The sequence below is a fragment of the Molothrus aeneus genome, chromosome 1 (genome assembly GCF_037042795.1).
Source record: "Molothrus aeneus isolate 106 chromosome 1, BPBGC_Maene_1.0, whole genome shotgun sequence".
NCBI lineage: Eukaryota > Metazoa > Chordata > Aves > Passeriformes > Icteridae > Molothrus > Molothrus aeneus.
This window is the reverse complement of record NC_089646.1, coordinates 16,686,458-16,701,612: the sequence shown is the minus strand read 5'-3', so window position 1 is coordinate 16,701,612 and position 15,155 is coordinate 16,686,458.

The window sequence follows — 15,155 nt, the reverse complement described above, 5'->3', positions numbered from 1 at the left end:
TTATAAACACCAGCATTTTTTTGAAAGTCCTTTAAATGTTGTGAATTTTAAGGTTTCTTATCAATAAGGAAACTTGATTTTTTCCTTATGTTTTCAAAAATAATAAAAATGTACCATGTGCTAAGCATACAGTAAATCAACTGGATTTTAAATTGTATTAATCATTTTATGAAAACCGAAATAAACAGGAATAGTAGAAGAGTTTAAAATGCATAAGCTCAAGTGTAATTTCTTCTTATTTTATTGTTTTTGTCCTTCATTCACTCCCCTAGTTTAAATTTTCCTAATCCAAACATATGCTCTTATTTTCTTCCTGTGAGACCTACCTCACACTTTTGAAAGGAGAGCCCACAGATGGAAAAATTTAATGATATTTATGTAATAGGGATCCAATTCTAGAAGTTCCAGTATACTTTAAAATGTATTACGATTAAAAACCAGAGCATTGTATTCATTTTTAAATCTTACTATAATAAATAATTTTCATACTTGTAAGAAGACATTTTCTATTGTGAACGTAACAGCAAATGCTTTGTGTTGAAGTCAAACACAGAATATAGTTTGCTATATTGCACACTGTCATTACCTGTGAATTTATATACCACCTGAAATTCATGAAGAGGTGAATCTATCTACAGAATTATCTACAGCTTTGAACAGGGATCCTCTTCTGTCAGTCCCTTCAGGTCAGGCCAGATCATTCTAGTTAAATCTACAGTGAAGACAGTACTTCGTGTTACACAGAAGAAGTTACAAGTGCCTTTGATTAAGCAGGAATCAGCATTTTAAATTAAATTTTAAATTAAATTTTCCTACAGGACGTGCTAGTAGCATTAAATCCTACCGTGTAGTATAAATTTAACATCAAACCTTCTTCATAAATGGTATCTAAGAAAGGTACTTCCACAGCTACTCACCCAATTATACTCAAATAACATTGTCCTAGAGACTCCCTGTTAGCATCCCTGGGATTCCAAAGAGAAATGAAACAGAGCAAGAATAGTACACTAGATTAATTGCAAAGTATTTGTTCTATACAGGGGAGATGCTTATGCTTGTTTTGGATGTGTTTACTAATCACAGAGTGGATTTAATGAAAAAATATCTATATCTTTTTACATCTCTTTTGTCCAAAGTGGAAGGAAACTTTTAAGAAGTTTCTAGGAAATGTATAGAAGAATAGTTTGAGTTGGAGGAGGCCTTTAGATAGACCTAAAACTCACACCTGCTCTCCTGAGAAGCTAAATCCTGTTCGCAGTGTCTGTGGACAATATCTATCAGGACAGACTAAATCAATTCTGAGCACAGAAGACTGTCTTAAAAACAACTGGAATAAGAATATAAATACACCTTATTCAGGAGAAACTGGAGTCCCTCCAGGATTACTGATCCTGGTGCTGCCAGTGATGTGGATGGACAATGTAGTCAGGATTTAAGCCTGGAACAAGTCTTGATCCTGGATTTTAGTGAAAACACTCCCTGGTTCTATGGTATTCAGATGAAAAATAGCAGATATTAGCTGCTATTCAGGTTTCCCACTCTAAAAATGCAATAAAGTGTTCGCATGGCTCTTCATCTGTGTGTTCCCAGTGTGAGCATAAAAGGGATTTCATCAGTTCAGAACTGGTTATCAAATAAACTAGTTAACCAGAGAAATTGTAGGGAAATAACTCCAATCCCTAGCAGAGATAAGAATAGCTGACACACCTCACAGAGCAGACAGGCTGCTGTTTTTACATCTGCAGTGTTAATTTTGATAATTTTGACAACAGCATGTGACTCTGGAAGATACACCTGACCTGTTCTTGTATAATTTTCATGGATAGTTTTTGCAAAGGCTAGCACCCTCAATGCAAACTCACAAAAAAAAAAGGAAAAAGAAATCTTATCCTAGAAAAAACCATGAAGTGGATTTGAAGAGCTGTACTCTAGAAAGTCTTTGAGGCCAGTAATCTCCCAGTCACATCATTTGCAGTGTATATCAATTGTGTATTTCCTAGAATGTACTCCCCCAATTTGTTATGACAGCCTGAAGTCTGGCAGACAAAATATGGAAGAGACCATGGATTTCATCATGCAGAACACTGTTTCTGGTAAACCCAAACAAGCAGTTTTAGGAAAGTAAAGCCAGTATGGTTCAGAGACTATTTGAAGGAGATGCATAATCTGGAATAGAGCCATGCTTTCCTCTTAAACCAAGGACTCTTATCAATTCCCTGTGAGTCAAGCTTCCAGTTTAGAAAAAAGTGCAGAGGAAGAGAGATGCTGATCTGAATATAAGTAAATCAACCATATAAATATGTCTAAGTTATACTCCTTATGCGTGACTGACACTCCAAGCCCTGCAGCTGCAATGTGAGAGTTTCATGTACAGAGTGACAACTAGTGGCTTCAGGGGTTTCAGCTGGAAGAGAACTGTGCCTTGCTCAGGGTAGTATGTGTCTCAGTAAAGCAAGTATCTTGGAGTCACATGAGGCCAAAAGAGTCAATTTTCTGGTAGAGAAGGATTTGGAGCTGGCCAACACAGAGAGGGTCTAATGTGAAAAGAATGGAGAAATGGGGGATTGTGTAGTGCCACTACCAAAACAAATGTCTCAAACTGGCAATAGAAAACACAGCTGAGCAACTGAATGCAGGAAATCAATTGCTTTCTCCAGACTTGCCAAGTTACCTGCCCATAGAAATGTGAAGTTTTTTGGTGATTTTGGTTTTAGTGCTTAGCAGAAGAAATCTCTCTCTTCTTTTTTTAAATGTCCGAGATGTGTTCCATAGCTTGACTTCACTACCAGAAACTATGGGAAAACCCCCTGAATTTAAACAAATAGAAGTGGATTCCTTACTGGCTGGGGTTACTACTTCTGCAAAGGAGGTCACTGAGCAATGCATAAAATAAAATGAGGCTGTGTTGGTTGGTTTTAGGCAAGCAATAGCACAGAAATAAGAGGGAAAAAGTGAGTAAACACATCCTCAGGGTTATGTGATATGTAACAGACACTCTGCAGAAAATAAGGATTACTACTCCTCATGCACTGACACTGGATATCACAAACCTGTTTGATCTGGTGTGTAATCCAGACTGGCAGCCCATCTGTACCATCTGCCCATTGTTTGCTCTTTTCCTCAGTGTCCCAGTGCCGGTTCCCCAGTACCCATTTGATCACAAGAAACTCATGGCAATGCCTGGCTTCTTGCCATTACGGTTTATCATAAAATAATTATAAAAATCATATTTGTGATCCAAAGTGCTTGTAAAAACACATCAAATAAGGTATTCTGCTCTCTCTGCTACCTACTCCTGTACATACAGTGTACAAGTGCAGAATCCATAAAGAGTTTGCCATGGCCTGTGATTAATAGAAATACAGAAAATGAAATAGAAATAGAACTAGAAATACAATGGCTAGTTTAACTTCAGACACAAATTCCATCACAGGACTTGACCCAAATCCACAGTTTTTCCTGGGATCAGGGAGAATTCACAGTTTGGGCACCAGCATATACCAGAAACTTACGGCCTGGCTAGACTTGACAATACGAACAGTGGCTGAGAAGAAGCAAACTAGGATGTTTTAGGCAAAGGGTAGCTTGGTGTGATGGGGTCTGCCCTGTGAAACTTAAGGGACACATCTCCGTTGGTCATGGCATGGAGATGTGCTTGTATTCTAAAGGCAGCAAGCTTCTCCAGCAAGCTTTTCAGTGGGGAGCTCCCAGTCCCAGAGCCATTTCTCAGCAGTGGTGCCTCCTGCCTGTGAGCACTTCCCGAGGCTGACACCCCTAAGCTGTGCAGCTGGGCAGGGCCAAGTGCAGCAGGAAGCCCTCTGCCCATCGTGCCCCATCCCCAGGGTGCCTTGTTTCCACTGACCACAGGAGATCCCTGCACTACTGCAGTGGCTTAAAATCTTTGAACCCGCAAAGTCTTCAATTCTGGCCCCATGAGTGCCCTCAATCTCCCCATGTTACCCAGCTCTCCTCAGATGTTCCTCTTTCTCCCTGGGAGCTGAGCAATGGGCTGCAGGAGACAGATACCACATAAAACATTTTTAGTCATTCAAGTTCATTTCCTACAGAGGCCAGGCCATGCTGGATGAGCTGTCCCTGCCACATTCCTCGCTTGGCTCCTGCCATGGCCTGACAGTTCTGCACCTCTCCCTTGCACCAGAACCAGCCTGGGAGCCTGTGAGCTGGACAGGAGGATGATGAGATGCCAGCTCCAGGAAACAGTTTCTGAAAAATTTCAGCAGCCAGCAGCCTGCTTGGTTCCTCTTTTTCCCTTTTTTCTTTCCATAAGGCTCATTTGCTGTTTTCAATTGCCATGTTTATTTGTTGCTGAAGCCTTGGCAGAACTTTATCTGCTGGCTCAAGTTTATGGTAACAGTCATAACTGCAGCGGTCAGATGAAAAGTGAATACTGAAATGCTGGCTTGGGTTGGAAACATCAAAACCAGGGAGGCAAAAACAATATTGAAACCTGAGAGAGGCTTACAACTATGAAACCTCTAAGGAGAAGCAGTTAGCTCTGGACAGTGTGTAGGAAGCTAGGAGAGAATTGTTTAAGGATTTTATTTCTGTCCATCATATTGATCAAAGAAAACATGCTAAGAGATAATCGAAAGTAGGAAGGAGTCTCCCAAAACCTTTCTTGGCAAAAAATTGTTTAGCTTGATCCTTGAAATATTCCAGCAATGACAATTCCACAGCACCCTTAAGTAACTGCTTCAGTGCTTCGTTAGACTTAGAGTGAAGAAAGCCTTTCCTGATGCAGTACACTGCTTCTTGGTACTTCCCTCTTTGCTGTATTTCTGTCTGTTCTAATGGAATACTTTGGTTCTTTCTTTATGTGGCTCTTTTGAAGGTCTGAAGATCTCTTTTTGGTGTCTTAAAGCTTTGAGGCAATTTGGTTTGTTTCATATCTATCACTTGCTCTTGACTCAGTTCCAAAATACGTTTCTATTTCCCAAAATTATTTCAGTGATGTACATTCATTATGAAATAATTTGAGCTGCATATTTTTAAAGCTGCTCATTGATATAAATATTTTCCTATGAACTGGAAGCAGCTGTCTGTGAACCACATTGTTAAAATTAATAAAGTAAAAATTATCATGTAAGAATTGACCTTGACTGTTACACAGTCTACACATGCTTACACATTCCCCTAGTGATTTTCCTGATATTAGTTATAAATTCAGAGCTGGGTTAATGTTTTGGCAAAACATTCAGAGCTTCCCAACTTGCCTGACTAATGAGCACCAAAACCAGATGTTCATCCTGACACTTCAAAGTAACAAATACACTTACTGCACAGTTAGCAAAAGCAACAGAAATTGATATTTTTTTAACTGTAAAGCAGATTACAAAAAAAAAAAAAGTGTGAGAGGACCTGTCTTCTTTTACCCAATGACAAGGTGAAATTTTTAGAATTTCCTCATTTTCTGAAAAGCAGAGCAAAACACTCCCTTTGGCAATACATAAGAAAAAAAGAGAAACCACTGATTCTCCTCCCTGCAGTCAGTTCACAAAGCAAAACAGAAGACATGCATGGAAAACTTCTAAATATCCTACTTTCTGATGGTCATGGAAATATTTGGAATTTGCTTTGGTGAGGACATAAGTCTAGTTTCAGATAGAAAGAGGAGTGCATAATGACCTTAGATGTCCAATTAATGGCTTTGATTCTTCTGCTTTGAAGGAAAGGACCTAAATCACTGCCAAGTTAAACTGAAATCAGAGAACTTTCCACATCAGCTCATCAAGGAATGAACATGCTGCTGTCTGCTTGAGAAGGCTGGGTCCAGCACAGGGAGGAAACATGCATTTTTCTCTCATCCTTCAGGCTTTAAAATGACTCTGTAAGCAACACTTTTAACCAGTTGCTACTTAAAATTTTCCTCACATAAGCCTGTGTGGATTGAGCATTCTTCTGGCTTCTTGTTATTGTCAGTCCTAATCCTGCCATATTGTTAAGGGCTCTGCTGTTATTAAGCACTGTGCCAATACCTCTCAAAAGCTACAACTCTCAGCTTTCCAAACACAGTGGTAAATTTGTAAGTAATGTTTTCAGTCATGCCAAACTGACTTGGGCTCTAAGCCAGAAACGACTTAGAGATGTATGTTTGTACTGGCAAAACCATTTAATCCTTCATTCAGCCTCACTGAGTGTCTGCCTGTGCTTCTACATGCCAAAGGGCAAGAGACAAGGAAGATACATCCTTGCAAAGCTTTCAGTGCATCCTTCTTTTAGCATGCTGCTGAGCTGCTTTGCATACTTGGGCGTAGTCAGGCACAAGAACAGTGTTAGAAATACACACACACATCCGTCTCTCCCTGACAGGAACATTCAATCCTTTGTGAGATTTACTGTAAGAAGAGCAAATGTTTTGGGACAATGACTTCTGGCTTTCCCCTGGCTAGTTCCTGGTGCCTAAGTCATTTATTTGCAGAGCAGATCTCTCAAAGCTGACAGATCCTGATCACACTAAGCTGATGAAATAAATGCACTTTGCTGCCAGCTAAGGAGATGTTTCTCAGATAATCCAGTCTACTGGCAGGACAGGGTCTCTCAAGAATTGTATCCCAAAGGCATTCCAGCTAATTCAGTGCATGAACTTGCATGAGCTCCAGGTGACAGCTGAGACAGGGCAAATCAGCACCATGGGAGCCACACTGTGAGTTGAAATCCCCACAGAGCTGGTGCCCCAGGCTGACACAGAGAGATTCAGCTGGGTGCAGGGGGATGCTGAGAACAGCAGCCACAGAAACAGCTCAGCTTCACTGTATTCAAATGTCCTCTCCCATTCCATGCCACAGTGCCTGAAGTCCCCCCAGTACACTCCTACACTAGGAAAGCAAGGCTCATGGAGATTGTTAGCAAAGGTGCAAGAAGTGGGTTTCTGACACTGTCTTATTTTCCAAGAGTAACTGGATCTGTTTTTCCTCCACAGCTGCACATACTTCAGTCCAAGTTTACGCATGAGCATTCACTTAGGAGTAAGAATTTCCTATCTTGACTTAATTAAAGTTATTTTAAAAAAATAAATCTCCTTAAATTAAGTCAAGAGCCTTATTTTTGTCCTCGTGTAGCTTTGTACCAGGGTTGCTGGAAGTGCAAATTAAACCAGATGTAGTCAGTTCAGTACCAGTGTATGTGACAAGGAAATGCTCCTGTGAGCTGATCATCTGAGGATTTTGCAATACATTTCTCCTCAGCAGTCACAAGCAGCAAAACACTTCAAGGCCTAAGCCACAGTAGCATGGTTGGATGAGAGTCCATAAACAGCTTGCCATAGCCTGTGATTAATAGAAATATAGAAAATGAAATAGAAATAGAATGGCTAGTTTAATTTCAGGCACAAATCCCATCACAGGACTTGACCCAAATCCACAGGAGTTTTTCCTGGCATCAGGGAGAATTCACAGTTTGGGCACTAGTCATGGCAATGCCTGGCTTCTTGCCATTACAATTCATCAGAAAATAATTATAAAAGTAGTACTTTTACTTGATTATGCTTTGTAAGCATCACTTGGTGATGTTTACAAAGTGCCTGTAAGGACACATCAAGTAAGGTATTCTGCTCTCTCTGTTACCTACTCCTGTACAAAGAGAGCTGTTATTTTTCAGCCCATTGGCTGCTCATCCTTTTACATGGAAAAAAGACATTCCAACTCTTAGTCTAAAGACAGCAAAAATTCTGGAGACATGCAGCAACTAATATTTACTAATCTACTAGGGGCAGTTTTTCTTTGCTGGTCTCCAAAGGAATGAGAGAGAAGGTTGAAGGGCCAGTTTCTCAGGCCAGATTTAAATATCACTGCTCTCTTCATATGCCTACATAGGCGTTTACACAAGGAGATATTCCCATGTTGGAACACCGTGTGATCACCAGAAACGTGATTTATACCTATGAACTCTACCCTTACAGATTTCCATTAAGCATGCACACAGAAATGCAAGCCATTGGGAGGTGTAGGTGGTAGAAAAGAAGCAAGCAAATAAGTTGTCTTTTATTCATCTCTGAGAGGGGTTATCCCTTTCAAGCCTATGTTCTGATAAGAGTAATTAGCAGTAATATACAATGAAGGGACAGGGAAGATAGGAAAATTTTAACCCCCAGGAAAATATACATAACTTGTTGTTATGGTTAATATGCAGGTTTCTTTGGCAGATATCTTCAACAGCAGAGTTATAATACTTAGAGAAAAACATGTGCCATTTTCAAGTGTTTTATGATTTAGCAAAGTCCCAGGACCTAGAAGCAGAGAACTGTCCATTCCCATTTACCTTCATGTATCATTCTGACTCCTTTGCTGTTTGTTAAATTTTGAATTAAGCTCAAGTGACCTGACTTGCTTGAGGCTAAAGTCACCTCAGCAGTTATATTAAGGCTCTCAAAACTAAACAAAACTGTCCCTGTTCCAAGAGGAATGAACAGGAGGCTGAATTAAATAACGACTACAAATTATCTTAAAGTGATTAAATGTTAAGAAATCATCAATGGCAAATTTTCTGGGCTTTCTTTTAGCTGTTTGAGAAAAAGCTTCCTAGTCTTCTTAGAAAAGAAACTGGTTGTCTGTTGTTTGGCAGCACTCACTTAGCGGAGAGTCCTAGTTAAACATCATGTATTTATTTTCATTTTAAAACCTTTCTTTGGGGAAGGTGCCATTAGATGGTAGTTTCTTCTCAGATTACCTTCATGTCCTTTTTCTTCTATAACCAATCTCCTTCAGGTTCTCTTCTCATAATTCCTGGCTCTCTCTTATGATTCATGCTTTCTCTCAAAGTCAAAAGGATTTTCCTTTTGCAATTTTCCTACCAATTTCCAGTTAGCTAAATTGTATAGTGATTTCTTGGGATTAAATTAGTCACCAAATTTACAGGCTGGAATGCCTAAGGTGCTTTTTCATTTTAAATGGCAATTTTCAGGCAGCTGAAAAGGAATTATCAGTGCCACACAAAGATCTGAAATTCTGAAAATAGGAATCTTTCTCTGCTTCAGACATCTCCATCACCCTGCCTTCCTAACTCACCTGGTAAAGGTGCCATTTGTTGCTCACTTGCACAGATTGGTAACTGTGGCACCTCAAACATTGCCACTATCACATCTTTGAATTCAAAGTCAGGATGCAGAGCTGAGAGAGACATAAGTAATCAGAAGCATGCATTGAAGTAAAATAATTTATCCAACTAGGCTTCACTTCATTTCCTTTCCTGCTTTGAGAACTTAGGAGGAGGTTGTGATTCCCATTCTCATCTGCCCACAGAGAAAGGAAACAGCAGTGCCTCTGACAATGCAGTCAGCTTGATTGCTTGCAGGAATTGCTTCCTTGCAGGTGTTTTTCTGAATGTCTGCCAGACTACAGCACTGGAGATATCACAGGTGGGGCCTTCCTTTTGGGCCCCAATTTAGTAATTTAGTTTATTCTAAATCATGTTCCAAAATGCGTATCAAAAAAGAGCTGTGAAAGGGTACAGCTTCCCTTTACTTTATTGCTGTGGAGGAGAATAATTCCATTTCCAGAGTCCTCTCTGGTGCCCTTCCCGAACACTGTTACCTTCTTCCCCCTTTTTTTCTCTTGCTCTTTTCAAGTGTCTGGTCAAATCTGCAAGGTTATCAAATGCTTTGTGAGTGTCCATATTAGCTGCTGTGAGGAGAGGGTGGAAAGGGTATGGAACAGGATCTATTGTCTCTGTTTCTGGCACTGGAAAAGGAGTGCCAACAGGGAAGTTTCCTTAATTCGAGATTCCAGAAACACACATATATATAGAGAGAGAGAGTTCATATTTATTCTGAAAATGGAAGCAGTCAGAAGACATGGAAAGAAAGCATGAGGTGGACAATGTTTTAAATCTTTGTATTTCCTTCAAGCACTTTGAATATGTTCTCATTAAGGGTGCAGTAGAAGTTTCCAAATCTGATACTAATTTTTGAACTTGCAAGTTAATGTTTCAACATCTATATGACACAGGTTATAGTTCATTAAACAACCATTAGTTGTGAATTTCAAGTAGATATTATTCACGCTTTTATCACATATACATGAAGACATATAATTTTTTTGCTTCACTTTTTTCTTAAGGGCCTGAGTTTTTTAATTGTAAAGAATACATGTGAATTTCAATTTTTGGAACAGAATAATTTTCTAGTACTTACACTGAATTCTTGAAAGTCAAATCAAAGACATGAATATCAGAAAGCTAAATTCTGAGTAATGACTTTTAATATTGTTTCTGGTGATGCTGGGACTGGAAATGGGCAGGTTTCAAATCAGGTCTTTAAATCCACATCTATCCTGTGGGTGATCCAGTGTTACAGAACAGAAGTTGGAAAAGACCTCTAAGATCATTGAGTTCAACCATGAACCCAGCACTGCCACGCTCACCACTAACAGTGTCCCCAGGTGCCACGTCTCTATGCCTTTGTACACCTCCAGGAATGGTGATTCCATCACTTCCACGGGTAGCCTGCTCCAGCTCCCGACCACGCTTTCAGTGAAGACATTTTTCCTTATATCCAATCTAAACCTCCCCTGAGGCTGAGGGCTGTTTCCTCTTCTCCTGTTGCTCTTCACCCAGGAGAAGAGGCTGATCCGCAGGTGCTGCACCCTCCTTTCAGGCAGCTGTAGAGAGCAATTTATCGGGTCTCCACGAGCCTCCTTTTCTCCAGGCTGAACCCCCCCAGCTCCATCAGTTGTTCTTCAGCAGATCTGTGCTCCAAACCATTGTGCTTCCCCACCCTCGTCACCCTTCTCTGGGCATGAAAATACCATATACAATAACCCTGCATACAGAGTCCTCTAACAGTGAGTTTGCCCACTCAAAAACGGAGGGCTCTTTCCGACAACATCCCCTGAATCCGCGCTCACCTTCCTGGGGCAATCCGGCCACAATCCCGGCGCAATCCGGGCTCATTCCCGGCGCAATCCGGGCCCAATCTAGGTTTATTCCCGGTGCAATCCGGGCCCAATCCGGGCTCATTCCCGGCGTAATCCGGGCCCAATCCGAGCTCATTCCCGGCGCAATCCGGGCTCAATCCCGGCGCAATCTGGGCTCAATCCCGGCCGCATTCCCAGCTCAATCCCGGCCGCATTCCCGGCATAATCCGAGCTCATTCCCGGCGCATTCCGGGCTCATTCCCGGCGCTCCCGCGGGGCAGGCAGTTTCGCTGCAGTACCGGCAGTGCACAGCAGGGGGCGCGCGCAGGCCGCGTTCCCGGCTCCACTCCCGGCAGGAGGCGGCGGCGGCGGCCGGCAGGGGCGGGCAGGGGCCGGGAAGGGCCGGGAGGGGCACGGGCACGGGCACCGGCACGGGCACGGGCACCGGCACGGGCACCGGCACGGGCACGGGCACGGGCACCGGCACGGGCACCGGCACGGGCACGGGCACCGGCACCGGCACCGGCGTGGAGGAGGGGCTCGTGCGCCGGGCTCAGTGGCGGCCACGCTGGGGACCGTGATCGCTGCTGATAGGGTTGGGAGCACGTTTGGCTGCCGCTTGATGGTCCTAGGGGTGTCTCCCTCCCAGCCGAAACGATCCCGTGATTCTGCAGCGCTGAAAGCCGGAGTGGCTGTTTCAAGGGCTGTGTCACAGGCACCTGCGATACCGAGGGTGCATTTGGGGGAAAAACTGGGCCCTGGGGAACTAGCTGTAGCTGGTTAAAAGGTCAGCGATTTTTTGCTTGCCAAGGGTGGTGTAAAACCTTGAGCAGATCCTGCTGTGAAGATCTTGCTCAGGCAATGTGTGAAGTGCTTGGTTAATGTAAAACACATATTTCTAGTGATTCCTTTTAAGTGTGCTATAATTTAATAGGTAAGAGGCTGGTTAGTGATGACATGAGGGAAGGGATGATAGCACACAAATATTAGGAAGAATACTGTAATATCTGTGGAGGAGTTATGAGGACCCTGAGTTTCTATAACATTAAGTTTTATTTTAGGGGAAGGATTTGGTTTGTTGGCTTGTGGAGTTTTTTTGTTGTTGTTGTTTTCTTTTTCTTTTTTTTTTTTTTTTAACAGACAGTATGGAATTCAAAATGGAAAATCTAAGATTAAATCTAAAGCTTCTAGCTTACAAGTGCGAGGTAAAAATGTGTCAGTCTTCAAAGTAATACTATTCCACATGGCAACCAGCAATATTTTCCATTCCTGTTTTTCTTTTCAAATGTTTTTTTCTGGTGCTGCTGAACTTCTTGCCTTCTTGAATAGGTTGCTTTCTGATAATAGAAGCGCTGCAAGCTCATCCTTCTTGAAAGGGGCAATTTATTCAGTAAAGCTCTTGTCAGACCACTTATGTAACTTCAAAACCAATTCCCAGTGCTTTCCTTTGTCTGCCTCTTTGTGAGAAGCATATGGATTTGTGGACTGAATGGATATTATATCAATACTATACACTGTGCTGCTCTATCAACATCAGTTGCTGCAGTTGGGTCACCAATGCTGTACAGATGCAGAAAGGAAATGGTCTTGACAAACAGGATACATGGGATTTTTCCAGGACAGTATTTAGAAAGAGCTGCCTCGTGAAATCCCCATTAGACAGCAGCACGACAAATATGCAGGCAGGCTACATGAAATACCACAGCAGCAAATGTGAATGTCTCCCTTTTTCACTGAATTTTTGCTTGCTGCAATCATCACCATGCCTAAGTGAAGAACAGCAAAATATATTGCATTATTAAGCACAGGAAAGCTGATGGCTAATAGAGAAAAACAGCTTCACTCCAAGGCACAGATGGGAAGCACATACTGTCCTGAATTTGTCTGCTTTTCCTTTAGAGAATGACAAGTATTTAGCATTATACATCCCCTGGGTATCGGTGTTGAACCACGAGTGTTAGACACATGTAACATTTCAAAGCAGTCATACCACTGGCACAGTTACAAACACACTTGATTAAACCATCCCACACTATGAAAAGAGGTTTAGAACAATAGATTCAGGCTCATCTTTTCTTCTTGGCATAAACCTGCTCAGAAGGCTTGAAACAGGTCAATTTATGGGCCTCTGAGAGAGCTGAAGTGGTGAAATGGACTATGTTGTGAATGATTAAATTATATTTCATTGTTAAATTGTTTTTGCTCTTCCCTCTTTGTTTATCCTAGTACTAAGCAGTGGGGTTTGCATTATTCATACAGTCTAGTAGGGAGACTTTGCAATACTGGAGTACTGACATTATTTCAAGATGCAGTAATATCCTGAGATTGTTCCATGCTCTTCCCACTAAGGATGATGGCACCCAGCTCCATCAAATACATGGCCTATTGCTAGTAAAAATACTCTTTTTCCATTAATAGAACCTGACAGGAGGAAAAACAAAACTCAGCCCACAATCTGCTGTCTTGAGGTTGCCACTGACAAAACATTTTACCCAAATATTTTCAGGCATTTGATGAGGATCCAGTGTCAGATGGATTAAAAAAGGAAATGACAGGAAGATTGTGAAGATTTTTGGGACAGACCTGAAAAGTGAAAATGTCTTTTCCAGATCTTTCCAACATTCCTCAAACTGGCCAAAAAAGGGAAGGTATTTTGGATCTAAAGGCTATTTTAGTAGAGAATCCAGAAAGTGCTACTGGGGTAAAAAAACTTACCTTTGAAAACATCTTGGCAATCAAAGGAAAGAATTAGACTGTCGCTGGACTATTAAATGATTTGAAATATGAAGGATACTATTGAAAGGGGTATTGGAGATGATGGATTATACCTATTTGCTACACAGTGGCAAAATAGATGCATACTGGTACAGTTTCTAGTGTGCCTCTTTTGTATTTCTAGTGATTTATTGGCAGAATGCCTGTAAAAATAATGGAAAATCAAACAAAGCAACCAGTTAGTTAAAAATGATAGCATTAATACTCTTAATCTGTTCAAAAGCCATATTTTTATTTTAAATAATATTAGTCACTTTTTAAATCGGGTATTGTATGTTGTGTCTGAGGTCAGAGCAGGTACATGGTGTTTGCATAACTCACAGGGTACAAAGATCTCTCTGCTATTTCTGGATGCTCAGAGCACCACTGAACCAAAACTGTGAATTTGTAATGCACATTTTCTTCTTGAAATTCATGTGTATCTCTGATTATAATTCCTACAAATTACTTGAATGTCTCTGTTTAAAGTCATGTGTCAGAGTCAAGTCTTTTTAACAAAGTGATTTGCAGAAAATGAAAATATACTGAGCCCTTTTATCTTAAGTCTTATACTCCTAGCAGAAGAAATGGATCTGAGTAGAAGAATAGTAACTGTTCATATGAAAAACTGGAAAATGTAAAAGAGGAAAAAATACATGCACTGCTAACAACTGCAATCTAAATCTTTTTTTTGGACGCTCTAATTCTGAGAACTGAGAGAATGTGTGTTCTGCTGATGAGGTATCTTCACTGATGGAGAAGCAATGGCCTCAAAATAGATGAAAATTTACAGATACAGTCTAAAAATAATTTACCCTAACAACAACTTTTGAAAAGTGCTATTTCAAAGTCTGTTTTTATAATGAAGGATACAAAATTTCTTATCAAGTGCTTAATCATAATCTTCTATAGTTTCTTGGCTGCTTTCTAATATGAGTATTACCATCCAGACTGATTTAGCTGGCCTCTTCCCTTGACGGCTTAAATTATTTACTATCCATCCTTCTGGGAAAACAGGCTCCAGGAACACTCGTTACAATCTCTTGGACATGCCTTCTCCAAAGAAGGCTTTGGGTTTGTTTGGGCTTTTTTCCAGGCATTGGTTTTGGGGTTTTTCTTTTGGGGGGGTCTGTTTGTCTGTTTGTAGTTTTTTGTTGTGGTTTTTTGTTTTGGTTTTTGGGCTTTTTGACTGGCTGGTTTTATAGTTGTTTTTCTTTTGTTTGGTTGGTTTGATATTTGGTTGTGGTGTTTTTGTTGGGTTTTTGTTTTTTTTTTTTTTTTTTGGCGGGGGGAGGAGGAGGTTTGGATTATTTTTTTGCCTTCCTATCCTTTGGATGAAACTGCTGACAAAAAACCACCCATAGAGCGTGGGGTGGGTGTTGCACATTCCATTTGGACCAGTTCAAATACTAGACACGTACTAACTCTTGCTGAATACAGAGTTTCCTTTTGCATCAGGGAAGATGAGAGTAAAGAGATCCAGTAGCAGATAGTAGGTCAGTGATAGCTGAGATAGGGAAAACATGAATTTAG